We start from the raw sequence: 22,911 nt of genomic DNA on the forward strand, positions 1-22,911 counted from the left end.
TAAATTTAATATAAATATTAATATTATAATAATATAATATAATAATATATTATAATATAAATTAATAACATAATGATTTAATATAATTTAATATGATATAATATAATACATAATATTATTTAATAAAATATAAATTTTATACAACTTAATATAATATAATATAATTTGATGTAATATAATAAATATAATTTACATTATATTTACCTGAAATAGCCTATTAATTTAATTAGGCTGATAAAAATCTAATTACCGGAAATATAATTTAATTAGTCTGATAAGAATCTAATTACCGGAACTATTATTTTATATTAAACCGATAAGAATCTAATTACCGGAATTATTATTTTATATAAAAACGATAAGAATCTAATTACCGGAACTATAAAGTTTATATAAAAGGGGCGGGGCTTAGACCGGAAGTCCCGCCTTAGGGGCGGGGCTACAATCCATCAAACTTTTTGACAGGTGCCGCATCATAAGTACTACTGGCAGTACTTAACTTTGCCTGTATTTTCACAGTGGTTTAATGTAAAAATGACACTGTAACTATTGTGAAAATAATGTAATAATGTAATCTCACGGTGAACTACCTCACAGTAATTTACTGTACATTTACATACAATACATAACTGTGAAAGTATGCAATTAGTAGCTAGTCATTTACTGTGGAGTTAGGCTCAAATATTTTATAGCATATGTCTTTTTTAAATGGAGGATTCAAAAAAATAAATATACTAAAAATATTTAGGCTGATCTCATGAGGAAATTATTCTCTATTTTACAATTTGTCGTTTAGGTGGCTAATTCGTACAAATTTATACAGTTTTAGTCATACAAAAATGTTTGATTTTTAAAAGGAGGCATGGCACCAAACCCCACCCCTAAACCCAACCCCTAAATTGTACAAATTCAATAAAAATTACCAACTACGTCAAAAAGTCACGAATTGGTATGAGATAGCATTGGAATATTTAATCTTTCGGATGAGATGTTAAACCGAGGTCCTGACTTTTGTGCTCTTTAAAATTCCCATGGCACTTCTGGTAAAGAGTAAAGGTGTAACCCCAGTGTCCTGGCCAAATTTCCATCCATCGTCCCTTATGATGATGGCCTCTCAGTCATCCCCATCCACTGAATTGGTTCTATCACTGTCTCTTCACCCCCCTATAGCTGGTGTGTGGTGAGTGCACTGGCGCCGTTGTCCTGTGGCTGCCATCACATAAAGTGGGTTGTTGAAATGAAATTCTTAGCAATGCACATTTCTACTAAAAATATAATTTTTTTTTTACAGCTATGCATTTTCATAGAACTGACAGGTAATCACAACAGCCATCAATTCACATGCTCACAGACGCCCCAATTACTGAGCACCAGCACTTGTTCACTTCCTCAAGGGTACCTTTTATAAACACTACCCTGGAACTCCTTGACTGTGGCACAGTTCAAATCTGTGAGCTCACCTGACTCATCTGCTGTTTGTCTTCTGTGTGTCATTGATTCTGATAAATATCCTTGTCTGCACGGAAGTTTACACTCTGTCAATAAACATAGTTTGCAATATGCCACTATGTGTGACAAGTACAGTACATGATGTTTACTTATTTTCATATTCTTACAATATTCTATTGACTTGTGGAATAAAATTTCATTTGATAATATTGACTTCGCTATTGCCAAAATATACACATGCAACATAAGACTTTGTAACAATACGATTTGTAGTTCAGGATCACATACCTGCAAGCAGGGATGGGCAAAAATAGATAAAGATAAAAATAAAGATAACTGCGGGTTAATGCGTGCGCATACCTGAAGGCATTTTTAGTATGCCGAATTAACAAGTCACCATAGAAGGTCACGGTGAGAAAAAAGCAATAGTATCTGGATGCAGCCTTTTTGATGCAAGCTGAGATTGCATCACTCAGCGATGCAATGTCAGACTCAATGCACTCAAATGGAGCGAGTGAGGTCATTGTGAGGGGTAGGATTAGGGGTGGGGTTAGGTGAGCACATTAAAAAGCATTAGATGCAGCCCAGATTGCACTGCACCAGGTCTGCATCCAGACCCCTCTAGAAAATGGGCAACTCACTTTACAGAGGCAAGGGAAGTTTTAATCAAAGATTACACATCTGCCTCAACGAATGAAATAATTATAGGATAATAAATAGATAAGAAAAGAAAAAATAAATAATAAGAAAGTTCATTAATGCCACCCTCCTTTTTATTGTAATGAAAAATTTAACTTTATTTTTTTGAGAATGTTATCTAACCATTTGCATTTAATTTTCCTGCCATTAATTTATTAAGGCCACAATACAAACGTGTACTGACTAGTATATAAGGCTTATAGAAATTGTAATTCTTCTGGAGCTCATCAGTGGTTGAGCTATTTGACTTAAACCACACAATCTGTCACTGTTGTAGGTGATTGTTGTCAGATAGCTTTAGGTTCTTTTTATGCTTCTTGTTTAACATGCAGACAAAGTTTCTTTTGCCTCAACTAACAAGCAGTGTACGAATCTGCCTGTTCTTTACCATATTTTAATATCACTATTGTTTTACAAAACAATCTTATATATATATATATATATATATATATATATATATATATATATATATATATATATATAAATTCTAAAGTAGCTGTATAAGATGCATTTTCAAAGATAAAGTCATATGAGCATCACCTTAAGGTGGGAAATGTAAATGAAAAATATGTTACATGTTAAAAGGTGCATGTATAAAGCAAAAATTATTCATTTTATTTCAGGAAATAAAGAAATGAACAGTGCTTCAGACTAAACTGTTTAATTAAACATATTTTTGACAAATAATATTTCTTCGCACTCTTCCTTCTCTTTGGTCTGCATGGGTCACTGAGGTTTCCTCTGGGTCAGGCTGTCCTCCAGCAAGTAACAAATGTACAACATTTGCTTTACGCAAGGTTTTTTCTTTTTTTACTATATTTCTATTATACACTTGAATCATTACATCCTGAAATCAACCATTTAGCCTCAACATTGAGATGAGGGTTGGGGTCTTCACATATGAGCTAGTAAGTGGAAATTGATATTAAGGATATTTAAAAAATATCAGTGTGCAGTGTGAATACATCTATACATATGGACGACATCCTTTATCTTAAAATATAGATATATTTTCCCACAAAAGACAAAGCTGCCACTTCTTATAATATTATATATAAGCTACAGAAAAATGTGATGAAGAAAGGAGAGAAAAATTTAGATCTCTACATGAGATTCGAACTCGCTTCGCTGTGTGCTTCATTGTTTTTTAATAATGGCACACTGTCCACTACACTACATTATTGCTGTGCTCTGAACCATATTTGTAATGATATGCAGTGGTTTATTCAAGAAACTGTACAAAAACATAAAACAGTTCAGTGAAAGGCATACTGCACAAATGGTCCTGCACGCTATTGCCACATTGTACAGTTGCCTAAAATACTCTGACTCAAAAACAAAGAGCTGCACTGAATGTTTTCTATAATAAGCACAGACCTGCTGATTTTAAAAGGTTTGTTAAATACATTAATGAATCTTTTAAAAATCGACAACGTTCATTCAAATATACATTTGGTGATAAAAGGACTATGCACTTCTCCCTTTCCCTTTCACGATGAAAAAGCTCTCATATCTCTGCTTCTATGTTCATCAAAATTCTTATTAATAAAGCATACAATGCTCTGTAAACACTGAAACAGACAAACTCTGAAACATAACCTTCTCCGGAGCAGGTTATCTTCAGATAGTAAGTTCATAAGGTTAGTTAAGATACCTCAAAAGTTACCTTCGTTTTTGAAACCAAAAGCTGAAGTTATCAATCTACTTAATCTTAAACATACCCGAGTATGTCACATAACCTGCTTTCTGGATTACCCCCCTGGACGAGAGCGCGCAATTGCAAACACGCCCAGACCTCACATGCCCTTATTAAGCGGGAACATGCACGGTCCAAGCACGCTCTCAACTGGCAATCATACAGAGACACACATGTGCCAGCGTGCACAAGAAGGGTCTGGCTGCAGACACAATGCAATCAGACAGCACTCAGCCATACATGCGCACGCACATGCACACTTTCGCTCTCTGTGAGACAGATGCTTCACGTACAGACGCTTGTGCTGTAAGTATATTCCACTCGCGATGTTATTAAATGTGTTGTTTTTAATTATTAGGTGAATGTTATTAAAAGCGATCGTGATATCTCTCTGATATATCCTGCATAGGCCCACGCAATGTCACCCATGTATTTTGAGATAAACAGTTTAGCGACCGCTAGCTTGTTGACAGTAAATAATTTTTTTTCATGATTAAATAGCGTAACATTTACAGAAGGATTGCATTAGATAATATCAGTTCATACATTAGTCAACACGAATTTACCGTGAACAACAAATGTAAAGTGTTAAATAATCTTTGTTAATGTTAAATAAACATATGCATTAATAAAAAAATTGTTTCTCATTGTTGTATTGTATCTCTTTACATGAACAGCTTAACATATTTAGCTAATGTTCACGTTCATTGCATTGTGTCTGCAGCCAGACTCTCTTCGGATCAGGACTTGTGGAGCTGCGCTTCGGTGGATTTGCTCTTCAGTGTTTGAACTTTCAGCAGCGAAACTTAAACCACACTGAACTGAACTTCAACTCTGAAATCTGGACTTTACCAGAAATATGAATCTACATAGTAAAAATTGTTATACAAAGAAACATTAATTTAACCTTCTTATGAATTTTATTAGTGGTTTCATACAACTTCTAGGTGCATTACTGCCACCTGCTAGTTAGGAGTGTGGGCCATGATCAAACATACAATCAACCTTAAAAAAACGAAATAATAAAATAAATAATTCTTCCGACATAACTTTTATCTAAACTCTTTTAGCGAACTTAGTCATTTTTAAATATAGCATTCAATATTCTCTACAGTCCTCATCTGACTTGTTTTTTTAGAACTTTAACCAAATTAAAACGTTTGATCTCTTTCTAAGTTTACAATTAACACTTTCCTTTTCCTTTTGTACCTTGGACACTTCATAATACCATGGTCCACTGTTTTTTTCTTCATAATAATAAAAAAGTTTTCCAGTTTAATGTAGTTTTATTTTGTACAATGTACTGTTGAGTCTTGCGTGTCCAAATCGGAGTCTTAAAATTATATTTTCTTCCTTCCTATTTCTACTTGTTATTCTTCCTTTACTCCCATTTCTTAATATATTAAACGACCCCCTCCCATTTCTTTCTTCCCACCACTGTTCTTGCCATCCATTTTTTAATAATTAGTTGATTGAAACCATCACCTCACTCTTATTACAATTCACTTCAATGTCTAAATTTGATTTTCTTTTAACTTCTATACTCCCCTCATCTGCCAACTAATTTCCTGTTATTCCTGAGCTGGAACCCAACTTCTAATCCTCATCTGAATTCAATATAGTGTTTGCAATATCTCAAGCAACACATCATTCCTGAATTTAGAATGCCCACTGGATTAAAATAAAGAAATGCCTTTTATTTAAAAAGTAATCTCAGCACTAGTCAATGACATTACTCCTAGCCCGTTAGCCCTGCCTCCTAACAAATAATCACCTGACAGACATCCCCAGCCTAATCATTAGGTTAGGGATTAGATTAAATTAAACTTTATTGTCATTACACATGTACAAGTACAAGGCAATGAAATGCAGTTTAGGTCTAACCAGCAGTGCAATAGCAGCAAGTGCAGGATACAGGAATAAGTTATAAAGTGCAGTTATAGAAAAACTATGGTGATATTTACAGATGGATTTACTATGAACATTATATACAGGTTGTGTTAGATATGAACAGATTTACAATATATGAATATATATTGTGCAGGTTGCTATTAATAATCAGTAGTGTGCAGATAAATAAGCATGATTACAAGTGTATATGTACAGTGGGTGTGTACATAATTACAAATGTCCATGTGCAGTGGGTATGTACAATTCAAATTAGTAAATCTGTTACATCTTTCATGGGTGTAAGTGCGCTGCACTTAAGCGATGACACAGACACAAGCCTTATGCAACAGAACTCTTTACTGAATATTGTGGATATACTGGAGACATGCTACAATGTCATACTGCGCAGACGCAGGATCTCTCCGCGCGCCCCAAACGGAACATCATAAGGGTCAAAAAGCATTACACTTGAAGCCACAGTACACAACAAAATCAGTGTAATGTAGTGCAGTGAATATGTGCAAATGTAAACAGTGCAGTTATTGCGAGGAGTTTAAGTTAGAGGAGAGTGGAGTGTGTATTGGGGGGGCAGAAAAGTCAATGGGGGGCAGAGTTCAAGAGTGAGACAGCTCTGGGGAAAAAGCTGTTTCTCAGTCTGCTGGTTTTTGTCCGGGGAAGCCTGAAGCGCCTGCCGGAGGGCAGAAGAGGAAACAGAAATATATATATATATGTAAACAGAGCGGGGTAAAAAGTGTCCTTCAAAATACTGCATGCTCGGCGCAGACAGTGTTTTCTCTGGCTGTCCTCTATGGCTGGCGGTGTGGTCCCTGTGATGCGTTGGGCAGTTTTTACCACCAGCAATAGAGCAGCTTCCATACCAGACTGTGACACAGTCTGCCAGAATGCTCTCTATTGTGCAGCGCTAGAAGTTCACCAAGACGGCTGATGAAAGCTGCTTCTTCTTAAGTTGCTTTAAGAAGAATAGGCGCTGGTGAGCCTTCTTAACCAGACTGGAGGTGTTGATGGTCCAGGAAAGGTCCTGTGAGATGTGGGTCCCCAGGAACTTGAAGAATGAGACAGGCTCAACGGCCATCCCATTGATGTGGATAGGATCATGTGAGCCTGTTCGTCCCTTCCTGAAGTCCACAATGAGCTTCTTGGTCTTGCTGGTATTAAGGAGCAGATTATTGTCAGTGCACCAAGTGGCCAGATGCTGTATCTCCTCCCTGTAGGCTGTCTCATCATTATTGCTGATTAGACCAATCACTGTGGTGTCATCTGCAAATTTGATGATGGTGTTGGATCCCATTGTCACAATTAACAGCCGATAAATGTTTACCTTAAAGTAAATCCAGCTGTTAGAATTTCAAAAGACACACTTGATCTGAATTGTTTCAAAGCTCTTTTCATATTTCAGTTGCATTGGTGCTTAAATTCAAAGGACATGTTTATCAGAGATTTCTGTCATATATTTATGTATGTCAGTGTTTCCCAACCCTTTTCCTGAAGGCACATCAACAGTACACGTTTTCAACCTCTACCTAATCAAACACACCTGAATCAAGTCATCTGAACATTAGAAAAGACTTCAAACCTGAAGTTAATGGGTCAGATAAGGGAGAGATTTAAAATATGTATTATTGGTGTGTGTAGGGTCCAGCCAGTTAGTCCAATGACGTTGTCTACTGGTGGATGAAGGTTCACTGCATGTTCGATCTTTTCAGTGCACAATGTTGATTTACTTTAAACTTAAAGGGCCATGAAACCCCCTCGTTTCAGCAGGGTGTTTTCACACCTCTAATTTAGAAAAAGTCAGAAAAGTGGGCGTGTCCAGCTCTGTTTAGGGGGGAGTGTCGGAGGAACTAAAGTGGGAGGGTGTGGGAGTGTCTATTTGGGCACACGCGAGTTTCAGTCAAAATACACACCCACACACACAGGAGAAAGTGATGGTGTTTAACCTACATGGACATCTGTAGTCGAATTATTTGCCAAATTATTAAATGTTGGACTTTAACTGCAGTTTGGCTCTTTCATTCAGGGAATTCATTCATGCCCCTCGTGGCAAATGAGATATTTGAGTCGAGGAACTGCTCTAAGCGTGTATTTTTCATGCAATGTTTGATACCGCACGGCGAATGAGAGAAAAAAAAAACTCAGCATTTCCAGGAAACTTAGATGCACACGGCAGGTAGCGTCAGAAAGCCGCGTGTGTTATTCCGGTCACAAAATGCTGTAAAAACTCTACACGAGGTTAAAGTTTGGTTGTGATGCTAACATGTTTACACTCTGTGCAATAGTTAACTTAATTCGATACGAACAAACTGAATAAACAAAGAGCACTGGTCGCTCACTTACCAAATCTGTAGAGACAGGACAATCACCAGCAACTAGAGCCGCGTCTTTATTAAGAGAAGACTACAAGCGAATCCGGATCTCAGCGTTTGCAGATGAGAACAGCTCTCAGGTAAACAATAATCCTCCTTAGATACGTAAGTTATTGTTGTCGAGCGTCGCGTACACTGTTAATCCACACGTGATCCAGCTGAGCTCTCACAGAGAGAAAATGAAAACAAAACTTCACTGCAGCAAACTATAAAAGCAACACTTCACGCTTGTTTTGCCAACACAACATGGCGTCTCTGTCGTGTAAACACTGTGACAGTAATGAATATTAATGATGTTGCACAATAGAGCGCGCTGATTGGTTTGAACCAAGCTTTACTCATGCATTAATGCATCACACTGTAAGATGTAATAAGACACACTCTGGCACAGACGTCCAGTCTGCACGCTGGAATACACGCTATTATGTCATGACCGTGACGCAGCTTCAAAAATTTGTTTCAAACAGGAAGTACGAATTTGCTTGAAATAATGCTAAAACAACCAATTTACACTTTTTAGTGAAATATAGGTGTCCTAATAGTGTTTTTAGCAGTGTGGGACACATATACAACTGTCGTGACCCTTTAACTCATATCTGACTCCAATTTTAGTATGAGGTGGTTTAGAGTATTAATATATTTATCCTCGTTTTATATGACTCCAATTATAAAACATTGATAAGATGATTTAGTTTCTTTTAATATTACTTTAGATTATGATTGTATATTTTCTTAGGTTCATTATTGTATATTATTCTCCTTCATTGGGATTCCTATAACATCCTGAGTCTTGTACCGGCCGAGTATACAATTTCTTTAGCACAAGCATGTCAGTCTTGGTCACTAAACAGTGGCGATTGACCGCTATCCTAAAAAAGCAGAACCCTACTTACTCAGATTAGAATTTTTTTTTCTGTGGTCCCCATAGATCTGCTATCTACTAAATCTACCAGAGCTATTTAGTCATTGCAGGGATGCTTCAAATGTAAAGGAAATGGCACCGAAAATTATATAAACTAAATACCTTAATCATATCTGTCTTAGGATCATCTTCAGTGAGGGGTCTGAGTGTGTGTTTGAGGTGTTTCTGTGAGTCTCTGCACATTAAACACAGCGGCTGTTTGTCCTCCAGACAGAAGAGTTTGAGTTTCTCTCGGTGTAAACTGCAGATCTGCTCAGATCCTGATGAACAGCTCTTATTTTTCTGCTTTAGGAATAATTCGCACAGGTTTTTCAATGCAAGATTACCTGTAGGAGTGTTTGAGGATGATCTCCTGCAGACGGGACACTCCTGAGAGTCTGTGCTTCTCCAGAACTCATGTAGACAATCTTTACACACACTGTGACTACATGATAAAATAAGTACACTTCTGAAGATCTTACAGCACAAGAAAGATCTTCTGCAGACACACGTATTGAAGACATGTTTACTGTTTGTGGTCCAGTAATCTAATAGTTTACAGAGATTCAGAAATAAACTTCTCATAAATAAAACTTCTCATTGAAGGTTTTTTCCTCTTCATTCATCATTGATTGTTGACTCCTTTTTGCTTTTGTCAAGAAAAAAAAAAGTCGGAAAGGAAATTTAATAAGTCTTTTCTGAAATGAGGTGGGCGAAATTTGGGTGTGTTGAAACGGGTCAAAGAACAACATCAGGGGGGTATTCCAGAAAGCTGGGTTAACTTACCATCTGCTAAAACCTAAACTCTCGGTTGATTTACCCAAAACCTGCTTACCGCGAGTATGTTGGTTCCAAAACAGGTGACAAGAGTTAGTTAAATCAACCTCCTGAAGATAACCGCGGGTTAATGCGCGTGCACGGCACACACCTGAAGGCATTTTCAATAGATCGCCGAATTCACGAGTCACCATAGAAAGTCATGGTGAGAAAAAAAAGGGCAACGCACTTTACAGAGGCGAAGCTGGAGGTTTTAAACACAGAGATTACACATCTGCTTCAACGAAGGAAAGAAATATAGAATAAGAAATAGATAAGAAAAGAAAAAATAAATAATAAGAAAGTTTGTTAGTTCATTAAATTACACATGCCACCCTCCATTTTATTGTAATGATAAATTAAAATACTCTTTAACATCCTTTTTGAGTATGTTGTGTAACCATTCATGCATTTATTTTTCTTGCCATTAATTTCTTAAGGCCACAATATGTGTATTGACTAATAAGGCTTATAGAAATTGTAATCTTTCTGGAGCTAGAACTCTGTCCAAAGTCATTAAACACAGAAACATTATCATAAAAGGTAATATTTAATTACTGGAGCTCTTTATTTAACACTCTAGAATATTCTTTCTGACATGCAGCTAATAGAAAGAGGCTAGTCTAACTGCTGTGTCCTATAATAAAGGCTTTTCAGTGGTTGAGTTTTTGACTTAAACCACACACTCTGTCACTGTTGTAAGTGATTGTTGCCAGATAGCTTTAGGTTCTTTTTATTTTGCATGCAGACGAAGTTCCTTCTGCCTCAACTAACAAGCAGTGTAAGAATTTTCTGCACTTTTCCATATTTGAATATTACTCTTGGATCACAAAATCTTTTATCTACATATTTAAATTCTAAAGTAGCTGTATAAGGTCCATCTTCAAAGATAAAGTCACATGAGCATCAACTTAAGGTGAGAAATGTATATGAAAAATATGTTACACGTTGAAAGGTGTGTATAAAGCAGTGTACAAAATCATTCATTTTATTTCAGGAAATGAAGAAATGAACAGACCAAAATATTTGATTAAACATGTTTTTTTGACTAATTATATTTTTTAGCACTCTTCCATCTGTTTTGTCTGCTTGGGTCACTGAGATTTCCTCTGGGTCAGGCTGCAGGTACGTGTCATCGTATAAGGCAGAAAAGGGTATCTTTTGTCCTCCAGCAAGTAACAATGTAGTGCCCAGTAATGATTCTATTTTATAATACAAATATAATAAAAATAAACATTGTGTAAAGCAACATTTGCTTTATAGTTTTTTTTACTATATTTGTGTTATACACTTGAATCATTACTTCCTGAAAATCAGCCATTTAGCCTCAACATAGTGATGAGGTGGGGTCATCACATATGAGCTGGTAGGTGGAAGCAGCAATAAGTTCACACCAAGATTAAGGATAGAAAATTAAGTTGTACCTGCACACTTATACTTTGGACAAATTTTATATTATCAGTGTCCTTTAGTGACTGATGGAGCTTTAAAATCGGCTGCAATTAATGCACACAATAGCATTTAGAAACCCTGAAAAAAATATTATATAAAAAAATGTAGGTGTGTGTGCGTGAATGTATATATAAGAACGACGTCCTACATCTTAAATTAAAGATATATTTTCCTACAAAAGACAAAGCTGCCACTTATAATATTATACAGAAAAATGTGAGGGTGCAGAAGAAGAGAAAAAACACAAGATCTGTAAGTGAGATTCGAACTCGCTCCGCTGTGCGCTCCGTTGTTCTTTATAGACGCACTATCCACTACGCTATTCCCGTGCTCTAAATTATCTGTGTAATGATACGCAGTAATGTATGACCAAGGAACTGTACAAAGTGTAAAAAAACAGTTCAGTGCCAGGCATACTGTACAGGTGGTCATGCTGCCACATTGTACAGTTGCCTAAAATGCCCTGACGCGAATACAAAGAGCTGCACTGAATGTTTTTTATGGTAAGCGCAGACCCGCGGTTTGTCACATTTGATTTCAAAAAGGTTTGTTAAATACATTAACATTATAAATTTGGTTATGAAAAAAACTATGCACTTATAACCCTCTCACAACGAAAAAACTTGTATCTGTGTGTCCACATCCATAAATATTCTCATCAAAAGAGCACGCAATGCTCAGTAAACTCTCTGAAACAGACAAACTCTGGAACATAGCAACTTACTCTGAACATAACCTGCTCCGGAGCAGGTTATCTTCAGAGAGTAAGTTGCTATGGCTACTTAACATACCCAGAAGTTACCTCCGATTTTGGAACCAAAGTTGAGGTTATCCACCTACTTACTCTCAAACTTACCCGTGTATGTCACATAACCTGCTTTCTGGAACAGCCCCCAGGACTATGTTTAATTTTAACCAAATGTACTAAAATTAAGTTATAAGGGATCTTTCACACAGAATATGCCATTCTTTTGTGCTACCTGTACATTGTTTTACTGTTAATGCACACACATGCTACACCCTGAATAGAATAATGTAAATAAATGTAGTGTGATACTCTTATAAAATACTCTTACCAATATTCCACTGTCAGCTGATGTGTTACTCCTTACTTTAACATGATCTAACATGGCAGTTCTGTTTGAGAAAAAATAACCGCTATACAAAAGCCGATTGCGTCCTGAGAAATCCCTTAGTTTTTCATTTGGGAAAACCTTTTGTCTCCTGGTCTTTAAAACATTTAAACTTTGTTTCTGTTTATTCCCAGAAACATTTGACTGGCACCAGTGTTGGGAGTAATGCGTTACAAAAGTAATGTATTACAGTAATGTATTACATTTTCCTGTAACGCAGTAGTGTAAGGCATTACTAATACATTTTCAGTAATATTTTATTCGGTACATGTTCAGTAACGCGTGCGTTACAACAAACTTTTCGCCCGCAAGACATTAACAAATAAAAAATACCGCAGTTCTATTTCCTGTTCGTGGCTAGAGAATATATGCGCGTGCTGTCATTTATCTCCCTCTGGCTATGGGACCTTTTTACTTAAAACGCGGAATGATTTCAGCTTCTGAGCTCAAGGTCCGGGGCTATTTGGCTCAGCCCGGTTCGCAGTACGCACAGTGGAAAGCGGAAAATAGATGAATAAGCAGATGACAGTGCATTCGCGAGATGGACGTAAGTGTATATGCCGTTATTTCACTGACAAATGTCGTAAGCTCATTTATGTAATACGAGCGAGTGAACGTGCCGGTTTCCTCTGTGAACAAAACTCCTCGCGTTCACTCAACACTGGCTGGGCTGCTCACGTGCTAACGACCTGCTCTCACTCCATCAGATGATGCAGACTCACAATCTGTGCCGTGTGTTTCCTCTTCCTTTCGTTCTGTTGCTCTCCAGAGATCCTCCTATTTAATTGTTATCCCAAGAATTTTTATATAGTTTATATATTACTACACTTTTTACTTACAGGTTTGGATAAATTCTATAATAAATACTAGTGTTTTTGAGTGTAAGGTATACTGCCTATGATTTAGGCTAGTATTTACAATGAATGCTTAAGCATACTGTCGTATTAAGAATAGTGAACTCATAAAATGAAATATAAAGTGTAGTTTTACTACAGTAAAGTGTGGTGAATTGTAGTACAATCTACCCCATATTGTAAAAAAAAACTACAGCACTGGATCATTTGTTTATATTACACTTGCTGTGTTACCATAGCAACTATAGTATTACCACAACAGAGTAAATTAAGTACTTAATGACAATATGTGTGTTCAGGGGCCCTGTGGAGAAATATCTCATCATATAACATACAGCCAAAAATTTTATGGTTTATTAGATTAAAAATTATAAGTCTATTTTAGTATTTTGGTTATTGTTAATAAATAGTGTACTAATATAATTCATATCAAAAAGCTCGAAAGGAAGAGGGAACACAAGACACAAATTGTGAGTCTGCATATAATCTCACTGAGAGAGCAGTGTTCTGATAGCACGCAAGAAAACTTGTGCGTGAGCTGTCCATATTTGAGAGATTGTGAGAATTTGTGCGCGAGCAGCGTATGTGAGAGCTCGCAAGCAGTTTTGTCCACAAACAGGAAATCGATGCACAAACATTATACTGAGAAAGCTGTTCATCATGCTCACTTTGTGCTAGACGGTTTTGTGTTGTAAACCACTGAATGTAAAGTAAATACAATAATGGCAACAATAAGAAAAGAAACAAAATCTGCATTTTGTCATGCCATTGGAGTTTACATATCGGCCTGTTGTGTCTAATATGAATATAGCCAAGCCATTCACAGATATTGCTAGATAATCACTTTACCTCTACCATACTTTAAACAGATCATTTGTGATTCTGGCTGTCATCCTTTCTTGCATTGTCTTGAGCCTTCACATTTACAATTATATACTATGTTGTTAGTAGCCTGGAGAGGTCACAGTCATTCTGCTACATCAAATCACTCTACTGGATGTAAAATGCTCATTATAGAACATTATAGAATTTTATAATGTTAAGTTTTAATTCTGTAGTAATTTTGATGAAAGTAACTAAAAAGTAATATAAGAGTAATGTAACATATTACAATTCTGAGACAGTAATATTGTAAGGTAAGGGAGTACATTTAAATAACAGTAATAAGTAAACTGTAATGTATTACAGTTTGGAAGTAACTTGCACAACACTGACTGGCACACAGATGAACTGATGGATACAAAATTTTGTTTATATTTGTCAAGTTTTCTTCAGTTGGTCAGTTCAGTGTACTGTGAATTAAATACATAAAAGCATGTGTGATAGTATTTTCTATTCTCATATGTCCACTAGATGGCAGTGCTTAATAAAACAATTCAACAGTCTCCAACCAATGACCAGTCATACACTGTAGATGGTGACTGTGATTATGACACACACTTAAATGAATAAAACATAATATTGTTTTTCAAACTGAAATGTTCTAGCAGAAACGCAAAGCACTTACATATGAGAAAAACAAAATCCTATTTTAATAAGGCATAGATTATTATTATGTGAATTGAAAAAATAATTAAATAGACTTTAAATGTAATTAAATGTTATCTGTTGCATTCATGTCCTTCACATTAATTTACTTTTAAGAGTTTACACTTAGCTTATGATTGAACATAAAGCCTTGGCATGCTGTCCCGGGAGAGAGCTCTGAGCTCATAAGATCCTCTAGCCCGGGGCTTCCTCCAGTTTGTAAGACAAGAGGGGAGTTTGAGCTCAGGTCTTGAGAACTCCTCAGCTTATTATATGGCTAATGGCAATTAGGAATTGCAGATTAAGAGTTCATCAATTGTGTCAATTTAGTTAGGTCAATTTACCCATGTGACGTGTTTAGACTGTGGGAGGAAACCGGAGAACCCAGAGGAAACCCATGCAGGCTCGGGGAGAACATGTAAACTTCACACAGAAACATCAGCTGGCCATGTAAGAATTTGAACCAATGACATTCTTGCTGTGATGCAACAGTGCTAACCACTGGAGCACCGTGTCACCTTGTCAAGGAAAGGATGGAGGAGTGGTGGAAGGGGGAATTCTTCAAGGTGAAGATAACTAAGGTAGGAAACTCTCATTATAGTGAGCTAGGAACCAGATCCAGGACCAGCTGGCAAAAAGCACGTGATTCTCTGGAAATTAGTTTGTTGTGGCATGAGCGTGGGTTAAGAGAGCAAGCACAGAAAAGCACACACAGGATCAAACTGTGTTTCTATAAAGAACTGTAGCAACTACGCCTCCCCAACTTAATGGGGAATACATCCAAACAAGGACACAGGCTCGGTCCCCTTAAAATGAGTTCAGGCAGAAACGTGGGAAACAATTTATAAAAATACTAAATGTATTCAGTTCAAGCAATATAGTGTACACTTGCATAAAAACAACAATTAAAAAGCACATTTCCTCACTATGAGCAACAATAATTTAATAATAATAATAATAATAAAACCACCACACTTAACCCAGGAGCATGGGCTTAGCAGGAGTGAACACCAAAGAATAAATCCACAGCACTCTAGACACCACACCACCATGTACTTCACCCACTCAGCATCACATCAAGTGTCCCACACCAGCCACTACTAAAAGGCCCCTCCAACCATGAGGTCCAGACTCCAGACTGGAAAACACAAAAGGTCTAAAGATATAGACAATAAATGTACTTAAATGTAAAAGTCACTGTTGCTCACAGAAAGATTACACATCAGACTCAACTTGACAAATACTTGATAAATAAACTAATATCCCAACTGAGAATCATTCCAATTAGACAATACAAACAAGATGAAATACTAAAACAATAACAAAATGTGTAGTGTCACTATCAGTCAGCACTAGCAACACCACAAAAATCAACAATATCCAAAACAAATAAATGAAAGAAAACTCACATTGAGAAAGTAAAAAAAAAAAAAAACTCAACCCGTTCCATTGCAAAACCGTCCAAATTTTCTATACCTGCCTATGTCATTTTATACCCACACAATAATGTTCAAAACATGATTGTAAAACGGCCCAATTTGTTGGCAGTGTTGCCTGCAATCACTGCCAACCAGAGACCAAAACAAGGAAGTGACGCACGAGAACTGAAGTCAGACGTGACGTGCCGTAAGGGCGAACTTCCAAAGTTTATATAGTCGGGTGCCACCTGCTGATAGGTGGGTGAAACTGTCAGTCACTGCATCCATTCTATCACATTATAAAAAAAACTTCTCTTAGAATACCTGCATAATTCTTATAGGGAATTTTAGCAACAATTTTTCATAGCTACATAGTTATGGTAAAGAGTAAACTGTATATAATTTGCATTTGCTTTCCATACTCTTTCCATACTTTAACTAAAAAGGTGACACATTTTCCTTCTTATGCCCTTTTCTTGATGTTTTGACTTTTTTCAGACTCATTCTTTTCCTTCAGCTTCTCCATCAGGAAATCAGTGTGCCAAAGGGTGAGAGCAGAATCAGTCTTGAGTGTGATCATCAGCCATTTTTTCACACAGTCTTATGATCGTCTGACCACTTTTATTTTCTCTTCCTCCAGTTCTGGCATTTTCTTCCAGCTTTTTGACCACAACTACCCCATCAGCAATTGTGGTTATGCAATTCTTCTTTAAATCTTCATACATCCTCTTCTCCTTCTTTGTCTTTTTCACATATATTTTTTCACATATATCCTTTGACATGATCTTTGTAGCTGCATTTATTAGTGCACACTGTACTTTGTTAATTTCACACTACACCATGAGATATCACTGTTTTTTGTTTTTGTTCTCTTTAACATATTCCTTGTTCTTCTTCAGAGCGTCTTTAAGTAGTTTCAGCTCATTTTGCTTTAGTTTAGTCAATTGAACTTGTGATTGTAGATTAGAGACATTTGCCTCCAACTGGACACATGTTCAGTCATCTTCAGAGATTTAGGTTATACTTTGTCAAGACTTACTTTCGTTACTTTAGTTATTGTTACTTTGTTACCTGTGTGATAAAGCAGTTGAATGACAAAATGGACAAAGCCCCTACCTGCACATTTCATAGAACTACCTAATGATCCATATTAAAATATTATCTGGAGTTGCTTTATGGGACTGTTGCTATGTCATCACCCTGGTTGATTATTTCAGTAAGTGGCCTAATGTAGCTTTTGCACCATAAGTGACAGCAGATGTCATTTTTCTTAACACTATCAGTTGTAGGAAGGGAAATTGGCATGGCTAAGTCTCTGACAATCCACGGCTAATAACATCTCCTGTTTGTTTGTTTGTTTGTTTGTTTGTTTGCTTGCTTGCTTGCTTGTTAGTTAGTTAGTTAGTTAGTTAGTTAGTTAGTTAGTTGGTTAGTTGGTTAGTTAGTTTTTTGAGTATGGGAAAAAAATAGGGGAACCAACATTGCAATCCCTAAGCCAAAATGTAATGTAATGTAATGCAATGTCGAGAATGAATGCCAACTACATTTTAAAAGATAAAATTCTCTATTATTTTGTTGATTCATTTTCAGATAAAGTATATTGTCTCATCAATGTATATAAATAAACACTACAGTATTGAAAATAATATTTGTAAAGAATGACTTTAGTTTTGTTGTACTTTACATACATAGGTCCAGTCTTTAGAGCACAACCACAGACTGTGAGCACAATATGTACTTTTACATTTCTGGGCTTTCGAGCAGGATTTAACAATCTAAAGACTTTTAGTGCATGATTTAGTTTTTGAAAGGAAACAAAAAGGTGCCTGATTTTCCTTCTCCTGCACTTTTCTTGATGTTTTCAAGTGTTTTGACTTTTTTAGCTTCTCCATCAGGAAATCAGTGTGCCAAAGGGTTGTGGGATTATATTCCATCTTTGAATTTTTATACATCCTCTTCTTCTTCTTTGCCACATATATTTTTGCCATTTGCTTTGTAGCTGCATTTATTAGTCCCCACTATACACTGTTAACTTCTTTTAAAGGGGTGGTCCAGAATGTAATTTTAAGGCTTGGTTGCGTTAATAAGATGCAAAGCAATGTGTGCTCATGTTTCACTTAAAGGAAATCGTGTTATTTTTTCATAAATCTCACTTTGATTATACACAGCTACTCAGCTAACATGAAAACGACTGTCATATTTCCTAGTTCCTCTAAAAGGCCCGCCCTCAAGTGAATCTTATTGGTCATCATCATAATGTGCTGTGATTCACTGATCGGCTCCACGTCACGCCCTGACAAGCACACGCGTTTTGTGTAAACAGTCAGTCAGTCAACACGTGTCTGTAACGAGTGAAAATGGGATGCGGCTCCTTTAAGTGTTTCTGTGCCTTTTAGAGTGTTTATGTGTGTATATGATGAAGTATCTGTAACACGAGAAGCGCATGTGCGCGGGAGAGATATTTATTGTTCTTTTTCTCTCATGCTCGGATTAAGTTATTTTCTGTGGTGACAGAATAAAGCACAAGATGTGAGATGAGACCTTTGTGAGCCTGGATTGATTTGTTTTTGATGTTACACTCCAGTTGGGAAATCATTGCCGTATTTTTTTTTTAATCAACGCATTACAGGACGTCTTTCACGCATATCCGGAATATGCCTGTGTAAGTAACATGAATCGTTTACATATCTTTTGCGACTTTATTGTCCGAGTTGTAAAACGCATAGGAAAGCTGCCTATAGAGAGAAACTCTGCCGTCTCACACAGAGAGACGCAGGTGCTGGCCAAGAGTGCGTGTGTGTGTTTACAGCCGTTTGATAAATATAAATTTGTAACGTTAGCTAAGTCGTTAGCGGCTACAATAATTTCCCGTTGTTTACATCTTTGCTACAACACACCGTTAAGGTTCGACACTGTACATGTCAGGATCAATATTAACAAATAAAAACATTTGCAGCTCATGACTGAGTTCACAGCGTTTCCTTGCTCCATCTTTGAGGAGATTTTAGCCGAATCCAGCACTGAACTGGGAGAGATTCTGGAAGCTGCGTTTTGTCAAATCATGCTTGCTGATTATTTTATAATTCTCTGGAACATAATTAATATTGAACTGTAAGCACTTCTGTGTTTGGGTCGTGTCATTTGGAAGCCCAACAACAGAAACAGAACAGCTCTGTGGAAACAGCAGGATGGCATTTCTCCCTCTGCAGTAACGTTACAGCGCCTCTGGCCACGGCCTATACCTGCGCAGTGTGGGATGCGCAATAACGAACTTTTGTGATCTCACAGGGGGAGGAAGTATTTTTTGTAGTCCCTGAAATTCATTCATTGTAGGCATTGCTAAGCTAACTCTGTATAAATCAAGGTCTCCCTTTGCATTGAACTTTAAGCAGTTTACATTCAGAGATGCTGTTTATGTTCACACAGCTACACTACACATCAACTGAAGTTTAAAATATAACATCGTAGTAGACCACCCCTTTAACACTACACCGTGAAAGATTACTGACCCACCAGCATGCAGGATAATGACAGTTATGAACAGTCTCATCACAGAAGATGCAGCACATTGCAGGATCAATATAAACTCATTCTTTCGAGGAAACTTCAACTTCAACAAGTTCTTGTTGTCTTTGACATGTTCCTCATTTTGCTTTAGTTCAGTCAATTGAATTTGTGATTGTAGATTATAGAGACCCATTAGAGATTATTTTTTAACACATCTTTAGTCATCTTCAGAGATTTTGGTTTCACTTTTTTAAGAAACTTAAAAAACCTGTCATACCACTGAAACTGCAACCCCATGATTGTACTGTACTACTTCAAGTCAAATGCATTCACAAGGCTATTGTTGTTAACTAGGTATAGTAAGCATGACAAAATGACCACTCAAAGGTGTGGGTGTTGAAAAGTAGAGCACAGAAAACTGAAATCTTGATGTGTCTGAAGCATACAGTACAGAGTCTCATTGGTGATACAGGACAAAAAGAGTATCCAATGCCAACATATGATACATATATTTTGAGAGGCTTTGGTGAGAGATAAAAAATGTGAGTCAAATTTCTTGTATCATTTTTAAAATGTATTTGTTGTAAATGTTTATAGGTGACTTTGTTGACAAGCACCACTACCATGGCATGACTTTTTAGAGAAAAAAAGTTGTTAATGTTAGCTGATCTTATTAAGGCAGATTTTTTTATATATATAATTATAACTTTGTATTCTATTTATCTTACATCTTGAAAAGAAGGCAGAATATGTTATCTTTAAGACATTTTTATGGAATTATATGTTGAAATTGTCTATTTCTGTGCTTTCTTCTCACTGTTATAACACAAGTAGGCCCATTTTTCCTGATCTTGATTGCTTCTACAGTTTACCAAACAATTTGTTGTTTAACAGAATGTACCTGTATGACACACACACACATGCTGGTAATGTGAACTGACTGCATGAACATAGTTTCACCTCTGTGTTTATAATACACTGGCCCTGTAAACATACGTACTGGAACAGAATGTTGTTTTTCAACTCTGACAAAGCAAAACTGCAAACCCATCAGCGCTGACAGAAAGATAGTTTTAAGAGTCGAAAATACATACTTTTAATGTCCTGACATGTTCTGGAGTGTGATCTGCTTTACTGATTCCTTCTAAAAATATTTTAAACATTGTTTCCCCAATTTGTTAATGATCATTTATGAAAGCTGTTATTAAAGTGATACATTGAGGTCTTTCTTGGGTTACCTTCTCTGTGTTTTTCTTTATTGTATATATTTTTGCTTCTTTGGCAGGTTTGCTCTAGTGGCATACTACAGTAATAATCTGGCATCCAACTGGTGCAGCATATCAATTTTTAGTCAGATGCCAGCGTGGGATCAATATAAACTTTTACTTTGTTTTAACAGTATTTTCCCCATTGTTTCGGGTATTTTTGCCTTTGTTGAACATGTGATCGTACATTGAAATTATTTTGTTTTAACTGGGGCAGTACAGTGATTCACAGAAAAATGGTCACTGGTTTAGGTCCCAGCTGAGCTCTCTGTGTATAGTTTGCTTGTTCTCAAGGTGTCATAGGTGAATTAGGTAAACAAAGTTGGCCATAGTGTGTAAATGAAGAATGTATGGGTGTTCCCTGCTGCATTAAACTTATGTCAGAGTAATTGGTGGTTTATACTCTTTATCATAATCATCTCACTGATAGTTGTTAGACAAGAAAAACAGGCTGATTCTGTTTTTTCTGCTAACACTTGACTTTAGCTTCTTTAACAGCCATCAGAACATTACTAGAAGGAGCTCTATGGGAGAATGTGAAGAGCAGGACAATGTTTTCAGCAACATCTCTTCCAAATTAAGAATGAACTGCATCAAATGTGTATTGTTGTCCGTCAGAGGGGCAATTTACAGTTGCTTTAATCAGCAGACAATAGACACACATTTTCTTTAACTGAGAAAGTCCATGACAATTTCTTTATCATTTTCCATAATCCATAATTTTGTTACTCAAAACTGTACTAAATAAAAAATAACATGCATTTTGTATGATCTCACTTATTTTGTTAAAAGTTTTCACATGAATAAAAAAAATGTTTCTGTAGTTCTTAATAAACTCTGTCTTTTTACCAAGGAAGAGTATTAAGCCTCTGAAAGCAGTTTATCTTTGTGGACAACCAATCCAGGTCACAAAAAAGCTGAAATAACCATTGAGAGAGCAAATGTACTTTTTGGAGCAGATTCTTGTACCTGCTGTACCTCATGGGCTGCATTTATGCACTGGAACTAAGCTATCCAAAGAAACGCAAATACATTTTTGAGTTTTTTCATAAGGGCTTCTTCAAGCTTGATGACGAACAGTAACATGTTCCCCAACGTCCAAGATCTCAAGATCAGCTTATTGGCCTAAAAGCCATACAGACATTGTTGATAGTAGCGAGATTTTGTTGGGTCATTTGAGTAAATTGTATTGTTCAGATTTTTCAGTTTTTCCAAGCACAATTTTGAAAAGGCCTTTTTACATATGGACCATACTTGTGGGTCAGTTGAAGGGTTAGTTCACCAAAAAAGTTTTTTTTACTGTTTTCTCCCCCTAAAGTGGTTTCAAACCTTTGTTTCTTCTTCTGTTGAACACTAAAGAAAATTACTACAAGAAAGCTTATTCTGAAACTATTGACTTCCACAGTAGGAAAAAACAAATCTTTGTGTTCAACAGAACACAAAAAACTTTGAAACAAGTAAAGGGTGAGAAAATGATGACAGAATTTCTATTTTTGAGTGAAATATCCCTGTGCATGTGAAGCGAGATTTTTGTTTGTTTGTTTTGCTTTGTTTTTTTGCACAGTCTGAATGTAATTTTATTTACAGCATTATCAGTTAATATAGTTCATGTGTTTAGTAGGATGCATTTAAAAAAGTCCCATACAAAAAAAGTTTAGTTTTCTGTGAAGATTTTTCACTTGCTAGTTTACAATGCTTATGTTACTGTTTTGGTTGCATTTAAGGATTAATAAACACAAGCACGTATGTGTAAAAACTAGTCTGAACCATCCATATTAAGTCCTTTGTATTCCATCATTGTATAAGTTTTGACGAAGTAAAGAATTTGTATTTTGAAATATATGTTGAATAAAAAAAAAATAATAACTGTCATTTTTTACATCATATCCTGTAATTTCTTCACAGAATTTGCCAGCTCTA

The 22,911-nt window shown here is 36.2% G+C and overlaps 1 protein-coding gene across 1 annotated transcript in view; it reads left to right on the plus strand.

Annotated features, from left to right (window-relative positions):
• katnip (katanin interacting protein) overlaps window positions 1-22,911 on the plus strand; it is a 1,410,884-nt gene that overhangs the window by 395,567 nt on the left and 992,406 nt on the right. The window lies entirely within an intron of this gene.

Source organism: Danio rerio, chromosome 24 (genome assembly GCF_052040795.2).
Source record: "Danio rerio strain M-AB ecotype USA chromosome 24, GRCz13ab, whole genome shotgun sequence".
In the NCBI taxonomy this organism is placed as follows: Eukaryota; Metazoa; Chordata; class Actinopteri; order Cypriniformes; family Danionidae; genus Danio; species Danio rerio.